Here is a 9,469-nt window from a genome sequence, read left to right on the forward strand (position 1 = left end):
CCACAAGCCAAACCGGGAAGACCGTCTCTCCACCCCAGCTGGGGTACACTCTCTGAAACCTACAGGGTTATTGGGACATTCAGAGGCAAAACCCAGGCTGGGTGGATACTGGTTTGGGGCAAGGGGGAGGTGACCAGGGTTGGGTTTGGGGGAGGGGGGGTTATATATTGCCCCAGCATGCAAGTAGAAAATATGATTGCAAAGCAAATTAGTGCACTTCTAGGACAGCAAGACTATATAAACTGAACCTATACTGTTGCAATGCATGTCCCATTATCATCAAAAGAAGGGGGGCAAGTTTAGTTGTGATTGTCATTCAGACGTATTTTGATGCTAAGGGCATCAAAATGCCTGCCAAGAAAGCCTGGATATGTACTAAGAAATACCATCCAGTAGAGGCGCTCAGCGGGACTTGCCCCCTAAGGACATGGTTCTTTAATGCATCTTCCAGTGTGGTCACAAAGGGCTTCAGTGGCTGCAGGAAGAAGTCATTGTTCCTGCAACCAATAGAACTAGAATGACTGATCAATACTGCTTGGATTAAGGCAGCTTCAAGATGTTTGGAAAGGCGTTTGTTAACTAGGAAGGTTTCTGAGTTCTGTGTCTAGTGGTGCCAGGACCAGGATCTGGTTAAAGCTCATGGACCATGGGTGTCTCTCCTGCCATCAGGACCGCATCTGGGACTCTTTCTAGCTCACAGAGTACACTGCAGACTACACTCAACAGCTTCCTTACACTGGCTTCAAGCCAGTCACTTCAAGGATCTGATTTCCAGAGCATTCAAGGGACATCTTTATTTCATTCATTCAGTGCTCCCAAGTTCTATTTGACATTTTGTATGATTTCTCAGGTCTACGTCAAAAGAAAATAAAACCGACAGAGAAAAAAGATTAGGTGGACTAACTTACTGAAAAACATGCAGTTTTTCATTTCCCCAAATCATGCTTCCTTATAATCAGTTGAAAAAGTACATAGAGGATGGTGCATTATTCTGTAGCCATCCTGCATCTAAGTTGGCACACACCATGGCTTCTCTCCAGTCTGTTGTGTCACTGATGCTGCTATGATTTTGCGGTGAGCACGTCCCTCCTAACACAGGGAGACAGGATGCAGAACTCACAACTGAATAAAGATCAAGCTCAGCATTCCTTCCACAAAACCTCAGCCCACTCCCCAGAGCATGGCAGCCACAGGTAGTGCCCATCATCGCTCTTCTGAACGGAGGCCCAACGGGAAAGCAGGAAGCCAAGATGGCTGCCACCCAGGAGGCCAGCTTCCCAGTCTCTCCAACTTTGCAAAGTCGGGTGTTCAGTTGTGTGAGAGACCCACGTCTCCTTCATCAAGGGCAGGATTTTGTGTTGAAGCAAGAATTCGTGTTAGTTCCTCTGAGTGAAAGAGAAGGAGTAAGTGAACATTGAGTTAAAAACTCTGATGGTTTTCCCTGTGCATCACTTGAAGGGGAGCAGAGTTGTTTATTGCATGAATGTGTATGATGGACTGGTTGGTTGTGTGAAAGAAGGTTTGAGTAGGTGACTCTGACTCAATTGCAGATGGACTATATAAAACCAGAAAGGAGGAGGGAGGTCCACTGCAAGCCTGTTCTTATTCCAGCCCTTCCCCACACTCACCCTGCCTCCTCACTCCTTCCCGTTCATTCCCAGCTCACGGTGAAGACACATCCAAGCAGCCACAGGGCATTTGACTTGCCTGGGAGCTCCCTTCCTAGGGAGTGTTGTCAGTCATGAAACGTTGCATTTGAGAAGATGCTGTTTCTGAGCCCAGTTCCCACCTCAAGGGTGTGCAGTGTTGGCTCACTGGCCAGTATGCAAGCACCTCCCTGCCCCTGCTTGCCCCCTATAAGTTGTCTGTGAGGTTATGTGTTGGGCTTGGGTAAACCCAGACAGAAGTGTATAGGATGCAACAGCGGATCTTTAAAAGCATTCAAATCATTAACATAATTATAAGAAAGAACTTTCCACAACATGGTTTTCTGAGTAGTTCATCTCTAGTGCCTGTGTAAATACATATATAAACATATATCTTCATACCAAATCTATCTATATATATACACACAATACCACTTACATCATCACCCTCTGACCCAATTACATCCAGGATTCAAAAGCAGGGAGCACCAAAGTTTGCCTTAGTGAAAGGAAAGGAAAAACATGCACACCAACAACCAAAGGGAACATTTCCTCCTGATCTCATAAGGTTTGTTTTGTGCACAAGTACGTACAAACACATACACACACACACGAACCCTCCCTGTATATTTAAATGGCCAGCCATATCCCTAATGGTGATGTAGAGGCAAAGAATGCACAGTAGAAAAGTACAGGGGAAAAAAATTTAGACTACAGATACTCTTTGTTTTTCTGGAACAGGGTAAAAATATCAAAAATTCAAGAGCCAACCTCTTACTGTTCAATCTAAAATAAATGAAATGGGGCTTCCCTGGTGGCACAGTGGTTGAGAGTCCGCCTGCCACTGCAGGGGACACAGGTTCGTGCCCCGGTCCGGGAGGATCCCACATGCCGTGGAGCGGCTGGGCCCGTGAGCCATGGCCGCTGAGCCTGCGCGTCCGGAGCCTGTGCTCCGCAAGGGGAGAGGCCACGGCAGTGAGAGGCCCGTGTACCGCAGAAAACAAATAAATAAATAAATGAGCTGTACGCAAGTGGTTCCCTTTACCTGCAGCAAACCAAGCAGGTCTTACTTGCTGTCACCTCCCCTGTCACCCTAGGCAGCCTCAGGACGGGAGAACGACTTGGTTCATGCTGAGAATACCCAAATAGACCCTTCTCAATTGCCTCTGGGAATGGCCACGCTGAGTTCAGCTGCCCTCTGAACCTGCCTAAACCCTCAAGAACTGAAGCTGGAGATGAGAGGGTTTGCATGCAGCTTCCCGGGCCTAAGCTGAGCCAGGAAGTGGCAGGTCAGGAAAACACAGTAACGGACACGGACTAAGGGGGAGGGTTGCTTATCAGTTTGGCTGACGCAGCAGAACTTCCTAAAGCCTTGCCCAGAAGATTATAAAAACAGGCAGGGACTGTTCCATATTTGGGGAAAATGCTTTGTAAGGCTTCTCACAGGTGTCAGCTGACAGGGGCCATTATAATTTATTTTCTAGGGAAGACGTGAATCAGGTGTTTGGAGGCCTTTCAGCAAAACACAGCTGCTTTGCTGATGAGACATTTGATGATACTAATGTACATCACTGCTGGGCAGGGAGAGAGTTGGCAAACTCCCCACCAATGCTCGTAGCTCTTAAACCCCTCTGTGACAAGGATGAGCTATCAAGGGAAGCCCTCCACCCAAGACCACCTTAACAGAAAGCTGACCAGGGAAGTGACAACAGATAGAGCTGCTGGCCAGACAGACAGCTGGAAAAGATGGGACTTATGTTAACTGCTCTGCCGAAATTGCTGGGTTGGAATAACACGTGGGTCTGAATCCAAGCATGTCAGAAAACTTCAATATGCTTTCTTCCCTACATCTACCAACAACGCACAGCGCACACACGCACGCGCACACACACACACACACACACACAAGATTATGAGCACGCCATGCTTCCTTGCACCTGGACAGATTGCTACTCCAATCGTTAAGTGGCTAGTAATAATTAATTGGATTGTTACAGCTCTGTTCCAGAAGAAATAAAGGGAAACTGTTCTCAGGACGATTTCTGGAAAAATCAACTGTCTCCTGAAAGCTTGTTAGAGAAGCTAATGCTCATTCTTGCTGAGCCAGATCTTACATAACCACCTGGCTTAATATTTTTAAAAGACACATACTCAACTCCTGTACCTCCCTCAGCAAGACTGTCTTCAATGAGTAGGTGAGGGCTTGTCGTGAAGAGAAAGTTAGTGAAAAAATAAAGAATAAGGAAAAGGAAGAAAGGGGAAATTAACTTACTTTAACCAAATATCACATTGATATATATCCCTATGTAGTTTTAAATAATTACAAATTTCAGGCTTTTTTACCCAATTACAAAAGCCGATTATAGAGTCCCAGATAAAAATATGTTCCCCTCTCAAGAAGACATTGGGAAGAAAGGTAAGGGCCTCCACTCCACTAGCTATTTAAGGTTAGCTCCTTGTGCCTCTCTAGCTTTGTGTTTCGTTTTTTAATCTCACAGCTTCCTATTCATTGAAATATCTAGCAAACAAGGAAAGCAAGAAGGGCACACTCAGAGCCAGCTGAACTCCACTACTCATTGTGAGATTACGCTCTTTTTTTTCACTTTACTGGAAGCTTCGAAAAGGCACAGGCAGGACTTCCCTGGTGGTACAGTGGTTAAGACTCTGTACTCCCAATGCAGGGGGCCTGGGTTCGGATCCCTGGCCAGGGAACTAGATCCCACATGCACACTGCAACTAAAAGTTCACATGCCACAACTAAGGACCCTGCCTGCCCCAACCGAGACCTGATACAACCAAATAAATATCTTTTTTTAAAAAAGGCATGGGCTGCAGCACAGAAATCACCAGGAGCCTTTAGGTGTCTGTAGAAAACACGGTTGCACTCATGTTTGTTACGGAAGTCACACGTGCTTTCCACCTAGATGCCCCCCAGTGTGCTCACTGCTGCTTTGCCCACCTTCCTCACTGCACAGGGCATCGGCCTTGCCCAGCACCACCTGATTTCCATCATGGTCTTTAGTGGCAGTTTTGTTTAAACAAAGTGAGAGTAGGCTACAAATGGCCCAGGAATCCACAAGCCAGCCAGTTTTTTAGAGAGAAAAAGGAGCCTCTAATTATGACTGGATAGACAACTCTGTTCAAATTAGCAAACAAATAGTGGGGACACTATGGAACACCAAATTATCTAAGCCAAAGCCCTTCCACCAAATGATTGGTTGGCAGACTGGAAAACCATAAAGAATTTTTTAAAAAAACTGATAAAGACCTAAGTGTGAAAGAGTGCCATGGAATTGGCACTGAGTTTGCCAAAGGTTTAGTTCTGTTAAGAGCACTTGTTCAACCTATCACCCTGATCCAAAAGACAATCCCTTTGTAGGAAAGAAATCCTAGCATAGATGTTTCTGGTGTAACCCAGGTCTGTTAGCTATTAACATTAACAATCATCTGTGTCAGAAAAGTCTTCCTCCACATTCACCCCAGCCCCTCAAGGTGATGAATTCACCTTTTTTTTTTTTTTTTTTTTTCTGTTCGGCAGAAAGGAGTTGCATCTGGGCACTCTTCACTATTCACCCCTGACAGAGCTGGGAGTCACCACTATGTGACCCTTTATCTATTTGCATCAAATGTTATCTCCAGGTTTTTATTTCTGAGTCTTTCTAACCCTCAATAATTTTTAAGTTTTTCTTTACTAAGCCTTTTAAAATGCTTTATGTTGCTCTGAAATCATGGAACCTTTTGACTACTCATGGCACAAGTATAAGGTCTGAATAGGGAGGAATGACAGCCTCAGACCCAGTGTTTACCCCCTGCTTCTGCACTCCTCTGTGCCCCTTACCTTTTAGAAAGTCACACTTCATTGCTAATTCACATTAATCTTGTGTTCCCTGAGACATTCAGGTGAAGCCAGTGCATTTCTCAGCTCGCCCAGTGCATTTCTCAGCTCGCCCAGTGCATTTGGATGGATGTTCTTACCTACCATGAGCCCCTCTCCCTTGGGCCTTACTGAGTCTCAGTTTGTTTCATTCTAACCCCACTTCCAGTTTTCAAGTCTAGGTTGGGCCCAGTGCTTACTCCCCTTCCAGCTTCTCACCACCAGCCTCTCCACTTTACTTGTACTTGGCAAGTCTAATGAGCCTTTTCTCCATCTCCGCATTAAGGTGAAGATAGAAAAATGCTAGCCCCCTGGGCCTAACAACTTACGTTTTGTGTAATTGACTACTTCTTGGGGGGTGGGGGGAGGGACTCCCTCCTAATTGGTACTAAAATGGGAACAGAATTCACAACTACAAGAGAGTCACAGAAATGCCTTAAAAAAGCACCAGTAGGCCTCCACTCAACAAGTACTAACAGGCATTTATCCTCTGGTGAAGTCTGAACACTGATGCGGCATTGTCTTGAGGCCCTGGTGAGGTGAAGCTCACGGACTTCGTCTTTATGGTCATAATCCCACACTCAACAAGTACTCAGAATGGGAGAGACACCACTGGAGATCATTCAGGAACTCTGGACCTGCACTTACCTGCATTGATTTACCAGAAAGAATCTATATTTTCGCTCTAAATAGGAAATGGGGGAAATGGTTGGACCACCTCTCATCACCCAGTATTGCAGCGCATTTACTTCCTTGTGTGGTGGGTTGGCTGGGAATTGTAAGATTGTTGATTGGTGTCGTGGCCCAGGAAAATGGGGTACAGTTCACCAAAAGGCTGCAAATTTGCTCCTACTTTCTCACTTATTGGGTTGCATATTCCTTTACAATGGATCTGGAAGTAACTAAGTCCTTGGGACTGACAGTTCTCGAAAAGCACTCAACTAACCAAAAGAGAATACTAATTTTTTAAATCATGTCATCAAAAAAAGAGTAAAGAAAAAGGAACGAATGAATGAAGTCTGAATCCCCAAATAAAATAATTTTAAGGATGAAATTACATGCAGGAATTAAGGGTAAAAAATTCTTTGCCATTTAATTAAACAAATCTCCGATTCTTCTCATCAGGCTAAAAGTGAAGGACAATGGATGCCTTTTAGGTTTTTTAATTTTTTAATATTGCACTTTATAGTATCAATACTTCATAAGAGACAACTGTCTTAATTAAAGCCATAAAATACCAATAATACATATATTCAGGGCTTCTGAATATAGTCAATCGATAAGCAGTCCATGAGTCATTCCTGTTTTGTATTGTTTGTTGTAAATTAAGAGTTTATCTGTTCTGTTTTTTAAGGCATACAATTATTGTTCTAGACAATCCTAACCTGATAAATTTTAGATGTGTACTTTAATAAAACTGAAAATCAAAGAAATTGTTCATTTCACAAAAGCATTCTTCACTTTCAAAATAGCTTCTTAAATAGCAAGGTCCTTTAAATAGCAAGTTCTGATACTACAGTGAAAGTATTTCCTTTTTTAAGTTATAGATTTACTGTTTTTCAGGAATCCATTTGTTATGTAAAGCAATATATAGAGTGAAATGGATAATTAGCATATATGTACCCGGAAAATTTAAGGTTTATTTGAGTTTTTATGTAAATATAGGATGGGTCTAAGAAGTTCCCTTATAAAAGTGGCAAATAGAGATATACAGTTTATCAATAATTTATTACGCCTAAATTATAAACCTTCCCTGGGAAGAAAGCATATAAAACAGGAGACTTCATAATGCATTGGATTTTTTTTTCCTTTTCTGCTAAACTACATAATTTCTGGCCCAGTATCATACTGCTTACACGCCATGTACACACAGATGTCCCCACAACTAAAAACTTTGTTTCACTTCATCACAATTTTTTACATGATTTGAGTAAAAGCTAAAAGAATGACTAAAAGGCACTTAACAGCCTATAAATATCTACCACCTGGGTACGTAAATTATCTCTATAGAGTAAATATGTGTGTTAAATTGACCAACCCCATCAATTTTATGTTTAATTGGCCATTTGCCCTAAAGAAAGATTGTCTGGATCCAGAGCCAGTGATGTTTCTGTTGGGGGTTGTTTTGTGGTCTGAAGCATCTCTCCAAAGGGCAGAGACTCTCCATCTGGATGAGGGAAACTCTGTTGGGATATAATCCTGTTGAACCCTGCACACAAAATTTTGTGCCCTGCATCTAGCCTGGATGATTTTCTTCTGCTCCAGTTTGAAAAAACTCCAGAAGCAACAGCTTCCATCTCCAAGCAATCTGCAGTCTCAAAAGTGCCATCAAAGAGTAGCAAAAACTACCTTCCTGGTTTAATGAAGTGGCTGCTAGCACTAAAGGAAAGATAAATTATACTTTTGTTCTTTGCATAGTGTTAAAACAGAGACCACGTTGTCGACACTGACCCCAACATAGGCATTGCCCTAGAACTCATAAACTGTCTTTTGGACAGGTTACCTTACAAATATCAGAATGCCATTTTTGTAAAGGATCTTTTTAGGGATAGATGTCATCTCATGCTTCCTCTTTTTGCCTCCATTTTCAAGAAGCATTTTAACCTCTATACCCCTACAAGAATCCAGCTGATGCACTTCCAAGGTACTTTTGTCATTTCCCATGTGTTTTGTTTATTGTGATCAATTTTCGCTGGAGGAGGAGATGTATGGAGATTTTGCGTCAGTTTATTCTCTGTGAATGTCTGTACATAGATGGAAAGCTATATTTATTTGTACATAGTTTGTTTGGAGTAATGTGTTTCTGTCACATGGACTTCACTCTGATAAAGGGCGTTTCTTCACTGTGTTCATGTTACACTTTCCACACCTTTGTGCTTCTACTACTGGTAATCAACTCACAGAATATCTCACTTTATGTAACTAAGTCTCCTCGGTGTGAAAAGTAATAGTAATAAAATTATTGACTCAAAAGAAGTGTGGTTTTGCTCTTTCCCTGCCACCTCGGAGTCCCTGCCGCCATGGCCGAGGAAGGCATTGCTGCTGGAGGTGTAATGGACATTAATTCTGCTCTGCAAGAGGTGCTGAAGACCGCCCTCATCCACGATGGCCTAGCACGTGGAATTCGGGAAGCTGCCAAAGCCCATCTGTGTGCTCGCATCCAACTGTGAGGAGCCTATATATGTCAAGTTGGTGGAAGCCCTTCGTGCTGAGCACCAAATCAACCTGATTAAGGTTGATGACATCAAGAAACTGGGGGAATGGGTAGGCCTCTGTAAAACTGATGGAGAGGGAAAAACCCCTCAAGTGGTTGCAGTTGCGTGGTGGTTAAGGGCTACGGCAAAGAGTCTCAGGCCAAGGATGTCATGGAGGAGTACTTCAAATGCAAGAAATGATCAAATTAAAAAACTGGGCTCTTGTTCTTTAAAAAAAAAAAAAAAAAAGTGTTTTGGTTTTGGAATAATCCTTGCCTTCAGCTAATCGGGACCCTCAGGATCGCAAGAAATTGACACACAGTTGTGGAAGTTTCACTGCAAGGGCTCAAAGGAACAGAGGGCAAGAAGTAGTTACTGTTGATTATAACCATTTACGGGGTGCTTACTAATGTCATTTGAGCTCTCCAATGTCTGAGGGAACCTTGCGCACTGAAAGGACTACTCTAACAATTTGCTTTTAATTAGTTAAATATATTGAAAGTTGTAAATTCAAAAGCCTAGTGTTCTCTAAGCCTTTAAATTCAATTTCGAAGTCTTGTATCAACCTATTACTTTCTGATAAAAATAAGAATTCAGAGTCAGTTTTTTCTTTGATTACACTCAATTAACTGATAACTTTAAAAGATTAAATTCTAATGAACCCAATTTACGAATTTAATTCCCTCAGGAACTTTTAAAATTTTACACATTTAACATACCCGATTCTCTCAAACACTCCAAAACCCTGACAGACT

General features: G+C 42.7%; 1 pseudogene; it reads left to right on the forward strand.

Annotated features, from left to right (window-relative positions):
• Positions 1–8,540: 8,540 nt before the first annotated feature.
• LOC136124637 (small ribosomal subunit protein eS12 pseudogene) lies at positions 8,541–8,915 on the forward strand (annotated as a pseudogene).
• Positions 8,916–9,469: the final 554 nt, after the last annotated feature.

The sequence above is a fragment of the Phocoena phocoena genome, chromosome 6 (genome assembly GCF_963924675.1).
Source record: "Phocoena phocoena chromosome 6, mPhoPho1.1, whole genome shotgun sequence".
Classification (NCBI taxonomy): Eukaryota; Metazoa; Chordata; class Mammalia; order Artiodactyla; family Phocoenidae; genus Phocoena; species Phocoena phocoena.